Genomic DNA, 13,360 nt, shown 5'->3' with positions numbered 1-13,360 from the left:
ATATAATTTCAGGATTAAGCAAGACTGAGAGGGAAAGAATAGCAACAGAATGACCTTCTTTTTTCATTAATAAAGTGAAATAAAACAGAACCATATCCAGCCTGCCAAGTAAATATTGTAAAACCTTCACATCTGAGCAGGTGGAAAAGCTAGAGAAGTTATTCCATACTTGCACCCATACAGAACACATTTTACATGTATGTGGGTTTTGGGGGTGACAGTACTAGAAATGTTATTTCTGCATTGACAGCATCAGTCACTGATGCTGTGGCGGTACCCACAGCTCTCCAGTATCTGCCCTATCCTCTTCAGAAAAGAGGAAGGAAGCCTTGCAAATGCTCATACTTAGTTTGGACAAAATGGTTCTAATCTGTGTGGTGGAGCTGGTTTATTTTGCCCTTCCCTGACACCTTATGTTCTCACCTTGGATTTGTCTTTCCAAAGACAAAAGGGTCTATGAGCATAACGCACTGCACATAAAATCCCAACTCCTCCGAAGTCCTTGGCAAAGAGTACAGGCCAGTTTACTCTCAACTACTTAACACAACACTTACACCAGTCTGTGTCAAGAAGACACCTCCCTTCAGCATCTGTGCAAACTGCCTAGCCTTACAAAAGTCTATCCAGATCCTTTTGTAAAGCCTTCCTTCCCTCCAGCAAATCCAAAACTGCAATGGTGACCGGCTGCCAGCTTGCTATAACTCCATTTACTCTATTACTCCTTGTGCTCAGCTATCCACCCAGTTTTTACCCAGCAGAGAACACATCCATCCAAGTAAAGAGCTGACAGTTTCTCCAGGAGAATGTTGTGGCAAACTGTGGCAAACACTTTAGTAAAGTTCCTGTAGGCAACACCAACAGCCTTTCCCTCATCCACTAAGTGGATCACTTCACCACACAATGAGATGAACTAGGTCAAGCCAGACCCACCTTTCATGAGCCTGTGCAAGCTGGATGTGGTCCCCTGATTGTCTTGTACGTTCTGTGTGATGTTGCTCGGGGTGATCTGCTCTGGGACCTTCCTTGGCACTGAGATCAGAATGACAGGCCCCTAGTTCCCTGGATCCTCCTTCCAACCCGTTTGATAGATGGGCTTCACATTTGCTGACCTCCAGTCCAGTGGGATCCACCCCTCCCAGTCACTCAGGGCTGCTGGTAAATGATGGAAGGTGCCTCTGTGAGCACTTTCACCAGCTCCCTCAGTCCCCTCAGCTGGATCTCATCCAGCCCCATAGATTTGTGTGTGCCTAAATGGTGTAGCAGGTTGCTGACCATTTCTCCTTGGATTATGGGGGCTTCACTCTGCTCCCATCCTTGTCTTCCAGCTCAAAGGAATGGATACCCAAGAATAACTGGCCTTACTATTAAAGACTGAGGCAAAGAAAGCAGTAGGTACTCAATCTATTTCCTCAGTCTTTGTCACTATTGTTTCCCCCTGCATCCAATATGGAATGGAGGTTCTCCTTAGCCTTCCTTTTGTTCTTGATGTATTACAGAGTGTGGATTCCCCTGTGAAGGTAACACTGAGAAGCTTCCTCCTATTTCTGTAATGACTCCTAAAACAGAAAGACATGTCACCCTGCAGGGCATTTGATCCCAAAAATCAAGCTGCACATTTGAGTAAAAATGCATAGGAACAACTTGTATTTGCAAATACACAGAAAATGAGCATGTGTTCTCTCTTTTCTGAGAAAAATAATTCTATAGAAAATTTATTATTGAAAAGAAGTAGGTAATAAATTATGCAAATGATCAGTACAATCTCAAAAAAGTCACACTAACAGTCTGTAAAAAAACCCATTGGAACCATTTTCTTTGTAAGTACCTCTACATTTCTGTGGCCATGGTGTCTGCAATTTCTACAGTTGTTGAGAGAATTCTGCCCTTCTTGTTGTTCCTGCTCTTCCTTGTAAACTCCTTAATAACTGTCCTTTATTTGTCCTCAATCAGTTCAAACTTTACAATTTCTATGGTCTTTCATTTAGAGCCTACACTGGTCATTTGTTAGGTGTAATTTAAGAAGTTGGAGGTGTTTCCATTTTTCCTAAGAGCCAAGTGGACATTTTTTGGTGAAGTCAAAATTGTAACTCACATCCAGAGATAATTTTCTCCATACATCATAAGAGAGGTTCATGGACAACTTCGTTAGGCGTCACATCTGGGTCAAATCACACTTACCTTGTTCTTCATATTTTTAAGTTTAAAAAAAATCTCATAAGGAGGAACAGAATGAGGAGGAAGCCTTTAACAAAAACCCTAGACAATATTCCCAGTGTGCATGCAAATGCTTTCCCTTAGATTATGAGCCAAATCCTTACTGTGTGGCAAATATTAGCACTCCACTGACTTAAGTAGGTCAGTTCACATGAGAAAGATTAGCAAAACTCTGCTCTAAATTTGTAGCACAATGCAAATTTGTGAGCCAACATTTGCAGATAACTAGCTGTGTCATTTTAAAATGCTACTTATTATCAATCCCACCTATAACCTACAAAATTTGATCTGGTCAGATACCCAGGGAGAAGGTGGTGAGGAAGGAAGCTTTAATCAAAAATATATCAGTTATTTGGACTTTCATAGTAGTTCATAATCCTACTCATAAAACATCCCTCTAATTGAGCTGAATACAGTACAGAGAAATAAACCAGTGTCTTATTGTACCTTTTTGTTGTGTCCCCTGCCCAGTTGTTGTTGTCGGGCAGGGGGAAGTTACAAGGTTTGTGAGTGCTGGCCTTTCAGGCATTTAGCTTCTCACAGAAACCTGTAGTTTCCAGCCAGCATAAAAAGACCAGGAGAGCAGCTCAGACTTTTCCCACAGGCTTTATTATCGTCCGTGAAGGGCTCAGGCCACAAATCCAAAGATGGGGGATCACACATGTAATTTTATAGGGTCTGGGGGGATCACAAGTAAACCAATGGAAAACAGGGTTTATACATTTTGGCCAACTACATTATCTTTCTTTGTTTGGGACAACCAATTATAAAGAACCAAACCTAACCAATAATATTCTAAAAAGATAAAAAGAAGACCTTGCATTTTTCTAGCATGAATCATTCTAAACAAGTAGTTTTTCTTATCTCAAAGGAGATTCCAGGGGGCTGTCGAAGGACTAATTGCAGAGGGATTCATCCCCTCTACATCTTATCTTAAAGAATTTATAAGTAAACTATAAAATAGAAGAGTTACATACAGATAAGCAGCAACATTTAGGTAAACAGTGAGTCAGTAATGAGGATGGAGTCCTGGTTTAGAGCTTTCTTCAAAAGAAAATCATTAGAGACTGTGGAGAGAAGCAATAAACTGGATTCAAGAGGTTGAAAAATTACTGCATAACAAGAATAAAACAAGCTTAGACATAATAGGAGGAGAACTGGCCAGCAGGTCAAGGAGGAAAGTGAAAGGCAAGAGCAGACATGACACAGATGCCAACACAGACTATGGTTGTCAGTAAGAGTTAAAAGGAGCAAAACAAACAAAAAAATGGATCTGTGCCAGGAGAAAAATCTCATAGGACAGGGAAAGAAAATATTTAAAGAGATTAATAAACCTACATTTCCCTTTGTCAGAGTTTTGGGCAGAAGAATCAGAGAAAGGGGAGGTAGAAGAGAAAAACAAAACATAAACCAGTCAACCAACCAACCAACCAACCAACCAAAAAAAAAAATAGCCAGAAATGTAAGCCAGAGGCAGCCAGTACCCTGAGGAAGGAACCAAACCAAATAATATTTATGATACAAATGGAACTGAGAATGTAAGGATTGGTAAAAGTGTAGTCTAACAGTAAGGAAGGGAAGATGATGAGAACAAATTTTTGCCTGAATTACTTGCTTGCTCATTGCATTTCCAGCAGGAAGCTCTGCACCAGAATAGAGGGAGGAATTAGACATTAGAAGGGAGTTAATTTTGAAGGTTACTGTGTAATTCTGTTTATAAACACCTGTTGAATACATGGCCCTCCTGTTTTGCTCCTGCAGAACATTTCTGTTCTTCTCTTAAGCATATTTTCCTGAAGAGCCTCTATTTAGCTTTGTCAGACACTAAGAGAACAATCTTTAAAAATTAAAACTCTTAATATCTGAGATAGAACATCATCAGGTACTCCAAGTCTCCATTTTACCCCCAAATTCATCATTCCATCTAAATTAGAATAATTAAGTTTGAACTTCAATAGAAAGAAATAGTAGTGGAATGCTTAAATATTTTCTTCATCTAACTAAACTTTTCATATACAGATCATTCTGTACTTCATTTAATAAAATACAGTGGCCTTAAATGAAATTAAACTGAATTTTCAATTGGCACAGAACTTTATTAGTAAAGAACAAGAGATTTAAAGACTATGATGGTAAAAAAACCCCTTAGAAGTTGCACAAATTTCACCAGAAGCAGACTATCTTAGAATATTACCTTAATTTAATGTTTGTGACATCAGAGGAGGGTTTTAAGAGCTTTGACACCATTTGCTTCTAAACATATCATAGTGTCAGCAAACTGTGCAGAACAGTGCAAAGTTCCTTCCAGTGAAAAAAGGTAACACATACAATTAGTCCGCTGCAGAAAAAATACAAAAAAATATTTAGCCAACCCTTGACTATCATAGCTTATTGCATCTGAATTTGCTTGCCGACAAAAAATGTTTATAAGCCAGATATTGTCTCCCCTTTATACAGGTACAGAGATATAAAAGCCCTGCTACTGACTTCTCCTGTTAAGCCATTTCCAAATTAGTTTTGCTGTTAATTTATTTATTCAAAATGTCCACAAAAATAAAATTATATAGTACAGTCATACTTCTGTTCCAAATACTTTCATTTGAAAGGACAAAGCCAAGAGGAATGTGATAAAAAGCTATTGCCCCAGTCTTCCTCCAGCTCTACTCAGCTTGGCAGAGAAGGACTCAGAGCTCTCAACCAGGCATAAGACAGCAAATTCACTCCCTTGAGTTTGTGTAGTTTTCCTTTGCAAGTCCTTCTGAAGTCCATTTTGTATTTGTTTAATAGCCAATACAATATACATTATAAATACTACCGTGCAGTTCCTTTTTTTGATTATTTCTGAAAGCTAAACTAAAGCAAATGGATGCTGCCAAAAGCTAACGTAAAAAGCAATAGAAGAAAAATCAATCAATCACAACTCTGAAGTAAAAATTAATTTTGTCTTATTTTAACACTTCATAGGTAATCATTTCTAATCTTTACATGTACAGCATTTAATTAATATTTTGCTACAGTCTTCAGTTACATTTAATATTTAATATTTAAAATTATGATGCAGCCCAACAATTTTGCAAAACCTAATGGCTGCTATCACAACTGGAAAAATATGTCATTATTCAAAAAGGGAAAATTTCTTCAACAAACTACGTCTTTTGCTAAGCTAAATCTAAAAATGACACCCACACAGAAGAAATAATTTATTTTTAGCCTACATAGTCCAGACACAGAGTAAAACTAATGCCTCCCAGTAGCTGGTGATTCTGGAAAGCAATTAAAAGTTATCATTGAGCAATTTAAATTACAGAAACCAATTTCTGTCAATGTCTTTCACCCTCTCTGTTCTGGGTGAATGTTACATAAGGATCCTGGGCTGAGTCCATGCCTCTTTAAGGTTTGCAGAAAGCCAGAGCATAGGATGAACTGAATACACACCATGCTCACAGTTTTATAGAGGGAAGGCAGTAGTCTTGCTCTTACTTTTCTGTGATGTGCTAATGAGAGTGGTGAAACTAATCAATATGAAGAGCTCTGGGCCTGACTTAATGATTTTTACTAACTGAGAGAATGCAGCCAAGATATTTTGGACATAAAGGTTCTTGCAAGAAGGCTCTGTGAAGCAAAGCAGATGCCCTGAGCTATGACACTTCTGTTCCCCCAGGACGCCCTTCTGTTCCTCTCTGGGGCCACTGCATCATTCTGGCTGCAATGGAGGTTTCCCCATCCTACCACAGCAGCTGCACACCACAACCCTCTCTGAGCTCCATAATGATATGTTAATCCAGTCTGGCAACCTACACTGGGTGCTGCTTTCAGGTGTTCACTATGAAGAAAGGAAGAATTTGGAAACATAAACAGCTCCCTTTTAACTGGCCTGAATCAGACCAGAGCAACCCTGAAGCCAAAGAGCTGGAGCTGTGCGTGAAACAGCAACTGTGTCTTTGCCTGGTCCTTCTGTGGTTCAAAGTCACATCTAAAACAAGTCCTGCAACCTATCAGCTAGTGAGCTCAGGGAAGCAGATAATAAGAGCATGAACAAATTCCAGGAGTGAGTTCTGCACACTCTAGGGGCAAGTTTTAATATGGCAAATTTCAGAATACTGTAACAGATTTCAGTGGGATCTACATTTAGCAAGAGATGGAAATCAAGGCTGCAAAACCACGGGGGAAGGAAAAGCAGAAAGAACAGACAAGATGCCAAAAGGAGACACTGGAAGTCTTCCCAGAACTTACTAATTTGGAGGTTAAGCCTATTCAATGACTGCAGCAGGAATGGGAAGAGTGGTCTAAGAGAAAGCACAGGATGAAAAATAAAAGACCGAGCACTAGTGCCATCTGTGAGGCTTTAGCCACCTCATTTATCTTCCTTATTCTTTTTCATTCTTCCACTGCCTTGCCTATTTAAACCAAAAATTACAAGAGTATAAACACTGTCTTCTCTACTGCAGTCATTACATAGAGACTGATGCAGGACCTTTGGGAAATGCTGATACTTACGAGACACTGTTCCTAGCTAAAGAAGATCATCTGTTTCTAAAACAAGCTTCTGTGTCCTCTAAAACACAAGGCAGATTATTTACTCCAGTGCAAACAACACCACAGTAAAAGAGAAATAAAAAAACATAGGAGAAGGGATAAAGATGAGTTTCACGTAGAAAACCTCTCAGTGAGAGAGCCTGTCACTCTGCCAAGCAAGCCAGGGACCCTGGTGGAAAAAAAGGAAACAGAGCCTGAAGAAGAAAGTAGGCTTGGGGACAAGTGTTGAAACAAATGCTTCCAAATAGCCTTTAACTTTCTACAGAGGTTACTCTGCTCCCAATTTTCTCAAATTGAAATGCTAATACAAATATAAATATATTCCAAACAAGAAATACTATGTTAGGTTTGGTATCATTGCATTACATGCTGGAGAAGGCCTATTACTAATTTTGCTAATTTAGTTTAGTCTTAGACATACTTTATGCAGGTATTAATTAACTCAAATACAGCATCACTTGCACGTTGCCTTATACCTAATGTATGACACAGCATATACTTTGATACTGCTGTTTAGTGTGTATGGGTCACTTTCTCTCTAAAGGCATGCCCTAGGACAGCATCCTCTCTCCAAATTACCCTCCAACTTCAGTAAAGCTCACTACCATATTCTCCTGCTGTACAGGGAAGAAAAAGTCTTTAAATGTATGTCTCTACATGCAAGTCTTTAAATCCTGCTGCATATAATTTATTTAAACTAAAAATTTTTATGTTATGCCCTTTCTTGTTCACAAAAACCAGAAAATCTACCCATGCCAGTAAAAAATTATGAATTTGTAAAGCAGAATTAGATCCTAAGAAGGATGGTTAAAGTTCTGCTGGAGACGGCTGGAAATCATGTAGGAAATGTTTCAGTGGCTGTTGAACAGATCACAAGCATCAGAGCACACAGTGCCAGAGGCTGCTGATGGGGACTGTCACAGCAGTGGAGCCTCAGGACAGAGCTGTGTGCTGCCTCCCCAGCAAGGCACCCAGCACACTGTCAGAAATGCTCTCCAGACAAGACCTATCACTGCACAGCCAGGCGAGGCTGCAATTACAAAAATAATTTCATACCGTAAGACAAGATGACCCACATCTCAAATAACTTCTGTAGATGTCAGGCTCTGGAGTGGCACATAAAACCTGCTGAGACTGAAAAGCCTGGAAAGAGAATAAATAAGAATCTACACATGTATACATAGTGGAAAATAATTATAAAGTTGTCATTTGAAGGCACTGGACAATCCAAAGAAATGTTGCTTAAAACACAGATCAGAAAGGTGCCTGATAAAGGAATTTATAGCAGGGATACAGGCACTGTCAGAACTTCTTTACACTGTGTCGACATATTTATAAAAGAAAAAAAAAGGAATTGGGAATAGAGGGAGAAAAGCAAGTGAGAACAGTTTCAAACCCATGCTAAGGGTCATATTCAGCCTTCCTGAATTGCAATGGACCAAAACACACATTTCAGCAGTACCCTGGTGTGGCATCTGGGTGGTTACACTACACAAACCTACGACACAAACCACAGAGAAAAGAAAACACTTTCTAAAACAGCTTCCAAAACTCAGCATTCTGAAAAAATTAAGCCACTAAGATACAGAAACCTCAAGAGATGGAGCTTGAACAACTTCAACAGAAAAAAAATCCAGAGGAAAGAGATCAAAGGAAATAGACAGAAAAAAATTTCAGTGCAAAATCAAGTGAGAAAACAGGAAATTCTTTTAAATACTACAGCCAATCATAAAATATCAGAAACTGACTGAAGATGTATAACACCTCTGAAATATTTGTTAGGAACTATAGTGAAAGGACAAGGAGTAAGTTCAGGTGCAATTTGGTGCAAATTGAAAAGGGTGCAAATTGAAAGAGGAGAAATTTATGTCAGATATTACAAAGAATTTTTTACTGTAAGAGTGGTAAAACACTGGAACAGGTTTCCTATGGAGGCTGTCACTGGCCCATTCCTGGCAGTGTGGAAGGCCAGGTTGGATAAGGAGTGAAGAAGGTGGGAGGTGTCCCTGCCCATGGCAGGAGGGGTTGGGACTATGATCTGTAAGGCGCATTCCAACCCTTTAACATTCTATGATTTTTCAGACTTGAAGCAAATAATTAAAAATCAAATCAAACTAGGAGATTATATTCACTCTCACATTAAAATGCAAACCATAGGCACTCTTCCTAATATTTTGCTAACTCAGACCTCAAAATATTTCAGGTAATAATAATTCAGAAACAATTCTTGCCCATGGCAAGCCTATTAAATAAAATCAACATACAGGATCATTTATTACTGGTTTTGAATTCTATACACAGTCATACAAAGATGTCAGTTTGAGGGGAACTTAGCCCAAATGACTTTGTTATTCACAGGACCACAGAATAATGACATGATATCTCACAGGACATTCCTTCCTTTCACCAGCGTAATTTATTAATTCAGACAGGTATAATGCAAGCAGCTTTTTCTCCAGCATTACTGTGCTGGTTTTACCCTGGGGGGCGGCACACTGGGAAGTTTTTCTCCATGAGAACTTTCTCTGTGAATTGATGGGACCAATTGGAGGCTGCTTTAGTTGTTGACAGCCTGAGAAATCAATTGGAAAAGTCGGTTCGCTCCGTGGATCGCATTTGAAGCAAGTAAACCCCGATAAAGCTCTCTCGCATTTCCGACCTCTCACAGGGTGACACTGACCTGGCCCGGGCCGGGCTGGGCTGGGCTCGGGAGCTGCCGGGCCCCGTTTGTAACCAGGGCCCCGATAACCCCAAAAGCAGCAGAGCCCATTGCTGGGATCCTCGCCTTGTCCCGCTGTGGCCGTGGCTCGGGGGGCCCTGCCCTGCCCCGGCTCGGAGCAGCCCTGGGGTGGCCGAGCCCGCCCGGCCGCCCTCACGGGCTGGGGGGAGGCAGCCGGGCCCGGTTCGGGAGACCCCCCAGGGCTTTGTGTGCTGGGCAGGGCAGAGGGAGAACCCCCGGGCTGCGGCTGGAGCTGGGGGCGGGCAGCGCCGGGGGAAAGCCATGGACACACGGCCTTGGCACCCATTTCTCCTCTGCGTGCACTTTGCAGTTTTCGTCCTGCCCCTGAGATCCTGACACAGCTCCAGCATGGCCTGGCCCAGGCCCTGCGACTTCTGTGTGAGGGTTTAACTTTTCCAATGCTCAGATAAGACTTACAGACTTTCCATCCTTCCTTGGGTGAAAGGGAGAAGAACAGGAAGGATACACTAAAGTCAATTAAGCAAAAACTAAGTTTCTAGATGAAAAGAGAATGAGGAGATGCTATGAAGGTTGGCTGAAATATCTTTTTGTAAGTTATAGGGGTGGACTGTACTTCACGAAAAAAGTCCTTTAAACCATGAAAAGAAAAAAAAGACATGGGGGGTGAGCAAGGTGTAAAGTGTTTGAAGAATCCTTTGCCCCAAGGAGAAGAGGGGGATCTCTGTTCCTGGGAATGAAGTACGAACAGAGAGAAGTGAGCTGAAGAGAACTTTTGCCTTTGAGCAGCTCATCCTTAAAAGTAATGCCCCATGACTTTTTTTAACATGGCCCACAACTCAGTTCGGAAAAGACTGTAAAGTGAGAGGAAATTCATGATGGCAGATCCCAGGCGGCTGTTGATCATGAAGAAGTGAAGTCAAGAGAGAACTGGTGATTTCCTCTTTTGGTAAAAGATCCTTATAGCTAAACAAAAAGAAACTCCTCTCCCTAAACTGAACTAAAAAAGATTATTTAAGTAAGGAATTGACTAAAATGTCTCTGTATGTTAAGATGTAACAAAGGGGAAAAGAAGAGCTGGTCTGAAAATCTGTTCTGAATTTATTATTATTATTCTTTGTGTTGTTAATAAAGTTGGTTTTTTTTATTCCCTTTTTAAGTTTTAGGCCTGCTTTACTTTTACTCCTAATTCTGTTTCACAACAAAAGGTAAATATATTACAATTGGCAAACCTTAAACTATTACAATTACCTTACACCACAAAGAGTAGTTGCATATTTCTGTGTTCTCCAACAACTAAGATGACATGCAAATGCAGCCATCTTAAGCACCTGCAGATCCCAACCATCCTGGGCCACAGAGGCAAACAAAAAAAACCAAAAAAAATCTGTTCTAGAAAATGATACAGCGCTAGATTTTTTTTCTTGTATATAATATTTACTGCAATATTGCTAAAACAGCCTCAAGAGAGAGGAAAAAAAATAGTTGTGTCAATATAAACAATGATTTTGTTGTTAGCCTTTCCTCCAGATCATCCAAATATTTAAACTACTGTAGCATCAGATGTACAGTAACAAATGCTGCACCTGCTGTAAGAGCTGAGATTTTGGAAATAATACTTAGTTGGCAAAACAAAAGCTAAAAATAAATTCAATCCATTTAAAATGGGGAAAAAAGACCAACCCACAGGAAAACAACACATAAGCACTCAGTGGTGGGAGAAAAAAAAAAGTAATTTGTATGCAAAAATGTAGAAAGAAAGCTAGTACTGAATGGCATTAAAAGTTTGCAAGACACATTAAACCCAGAATTCTGAGGAATATGAAATCCCATACTACATTGCAGTGAACAGCAAATGCACTAAAAGTTCTGTTCCACTTCTGGCCACCCTCATAGCAACAGCAGCAATCAAAATTCAGAAAAACGGAACAAACCACAGAGATGATCTGACATGGGAATTTGAGAATTCCAAAGTAAACAGTGACTGAGAAGACTCCTGTAGGAGTCTTCAGCTGAAAGGAATGAAAGCACAAACATCAAATGAAATAATTTTCATTTTGGCTCAAGACATAGTAAGCACAAATTAAATTACAGGAAAACTTATGAGGGAGAGTACAAGTGGAAAGCTATTAATTGATTTTCAAACTTAATGAAGGACTAAGCACCTACAAATTAAGTGCTGCAATGAGAACAACAGTGGTGCCCGGCCCCAAGGAGAATTTGGAAATGTGAGGTAAAGTGCTTTGCCTACTCAGTGAGGAAACCTCCCACTCAGGGGAGTTCCCTAGAACCACCACCCAGGAACACTGAACACAAATATTCAAATATTCTTTCCAGAGATTAGAGATCTCAAGGTCACAAAGGAGACATGCTTTATGATACAAGATCTAGACCCTAAGTATGAATATAACCCTAAGAGGTGGTGACACTGAGTGTTATTCCCTGAAAAAAAAGGGAGACAGTCCTCCCTTATTATATAATTGTATGCTGTTAAGTCATATAGGAAATACAGTATAATTTCCTTTAGTTCAAGAGAAAAAAGAAATCTGGGTATGGACATTTACCATATTTTCTGCTTAAGTTACTCCAGGCATTAATAAGAAATGTATTATTTCTAAAAGCAGAAATCATCCCAAGTAAAATGACTACATCTGTGTGATTTAGATCCTCACCATGCCCAGGAAATCTGAAATTTTTGAGCCAAACCTGAGGTCAGTTTCAAGTCTTTGCATTGACAATTACTTTATGTAACAGAAAAATAGTCACCTGAACGGGATCTGGAACCACAACTGCGTGCAACAGTGTGTAAGAGAAAATTCAGCTTGGCAAAGGGGAAAACAGGAGCCATTACCAAATAGAGGCCAAAATGCCTGAGCATAACAAGTTGTTGGAGAAGAAAGGTCTGTTAAACAAAATCAAGACCCAGTGCCTCACTAACCACTTTAACAAAAAAAAAAAAAAAAAAAAAAAAAAAAAAAAGGGGAGGGGCGGCCACTTAATAGTACAATTTTTGCTAAACTCTGCAAAATTATATTTAACCTTACTTATAGCTAGACAGGGATTACACAGTTGCTGAGCAAGCATAAATGCTAGGCCTTAGCACATCTGTAGTCTGTGAGAGAATGAACTAATTTCAACTAATGAACTGCTGAGCCAGCACAAGGCAAGGACCAAAGCATGGGAAACACAATGCAATAACAGTATGATTAAGACAATTATAAATCAAAGAAACGAGAATGGTGTCTCTCAGCTTCATGGAGCAACTACCTGGGGAGGCATGAAAAAAACTGTCTATGAGACACCATACCCAAGGGACGGTGACCAGCGATCTGAGGATGGAACAGAAGCAGTAAAACAGGTGAGTAGTCTGGGAAAGCAGGGAAGTGAGCTGTGGTTATAGCAGTTTGGCAGGAATAAAGGCAAATTCAAAAGTCACCATGGTGGGCACAGCAGAAGAGGATAAACACTGCAGACCCCAGCAGCAGAAAACTCACCTTTTGTAGAGACATCAAGGTTTTTCTTTGAAAAACCTTGATACACCAGGAGGGATGTCCTTTGATCCCTCAATGCCATGAGTGCAGGCTGTAAGGGAGGGGTTTGGTGTATCTTACAGGCTGGGAGGGCATAAACACATTAAGGTAAAGGTGCCTACCATAATCACAAAATTACAGAATCACAGAATGGTTAAAATTGGAAGGGAGCACTGGAGGTCACCTGGTCCAACCTCCCTACTCAAGCAGGGTCCCCAAGAGCACATTTCTTTGGATTGCATCCAGACAGCTTTTGAGTATCTCCAGAGGAGATGAAATTACATATGCTAATGACTATAGGCTGTTCCTCACACCCACTGTCATTTATGTAATCTCTTCAGTTACAGAATTCCTCCATCACCACCCCCACTGCCTTTCTTAC

The sequence above is a fragment of the Cinclus cinclus genome, chromosome 5, assembly GCF_963662255.1.
Source record: "Cinclus cinclus chromosome 5, bCinCin1.1, whole genome shotgun sequence".
Lineage (NCBI taxonomy): Eukaryota > Metazoa > Chordata > Aves > Passeriformes > Cinclidae > Cinclus > Cinclus cinclus.
Note: the sequence above shows the minus strand (reverse complement) of the source record.